The sequence below is a fragment of the Penaeus monodon genome, chromosome 31 (genome assembly GCF_015228065.2).
Source record: "Penaeus monodon isolate SGIC_2016 chromosome 31, NSTDA_Pmon_1, whole genome shotgun sequence".
Taxonomy (NCBI): Eukaryota; Metazoa; Arthropoda; class Malacostraca; order Decapoda; family Penaeidae; genus Penaeus; species Penaeus monodon.
The window spans coordinates 18,639,088-18,640,264 of record NC_051416.1 but is presented as its reverse complement, the minus strand read 5'-3'; positions in this window follow the sequence as shown (position 1 = coordinate 18,640,264).

Genomic DNA, 1,177 nt, shown 5'->3' with positions numbered 1-1,177 from the left:
AACTATCATGAGAACCAATGTTTTGTCTGTGACCAGTGAAGAGTTCCTCAAAGGCTACAAATTGGTTTCACAACCAAGTCTTGTCTCCCTACTCTCACATTTTTTGTACTTGTTGTATGCCAGCTATACAGTTGTATAAAATAAACCATTTAAAAAATAAGAGGAAAAAAAATATTTACTAAAGAATGACTGAACAGGGTGAATGACTTTCTCATTCACACAAATAACCACCAAAGAAAAACTATATGATAAAGATTGTGTCTTACTGCACATTATCTCAAAAAGGAATACTGTAAATTTTTTAAAAGCTCTTGAATTTTTTTGAGGTGACAGATAAATAAACAAGAAAAGATCTATTGTTAATAGTTCTGAGAGCTGTAGTGACATCTACATACCTGCTTAATGAGGAGAGGGTAGTACAGCTATTTCTATGATGAAGAATTAGAATACTCACTGTATGCTAGAATAACGGAGAAGCCATTCCTAACTGACAAAGCTAAGATGCTGACTGTTTCATGTATGGTGTTTATACTGTTAACAATTTTAAAGACTTTACTGCACTTTAGAAGTTAAGGACATCATTTTGTATTTAATCCTATGCACTTTTTCCCAATTTTGCAACATTTATAAAGGAAATAGACACAAATGAAACTTATTATAAAGTACAATATGCAGTAGACTATGGTTTGTATTAGTATTATTATTGGTATTAGTTCTGTTTAGTTTATATTTGGTACAGAACAAGAAAATGCTGTACAGGTTTCACTTGGAAACAATGTTATGTTTTAGTTAGCCAGTGTGACACTTGTTTAACATTTTCAACTTCTTCTTGAAAGTCCTGCTGCTTTATAAACTTTGACCACACAATGTGAACAGACGAACTTTGTTTATGAACCAACAATCAACTTGGCTATGGAAGAATGGTATGGCTTCTCTGACACTTTCATGCAGTGACTTGAAGCATGATTAACTATGTATGACATGTTAGTATGCTGCAATAAGGAAAAAAGATATGCAACACACATGGGTATCAACAGAAAAATTAAATTACATGAAAATTGCACCTTGTATCTCATAATTATGTAGATTTACCACATAGGAGCTCTTTCAGGATCTTAACCCCCATGTTAGGGTTGGGTTAACTGGAACAGCCGATTAACTGCAATGTGGAAAACAA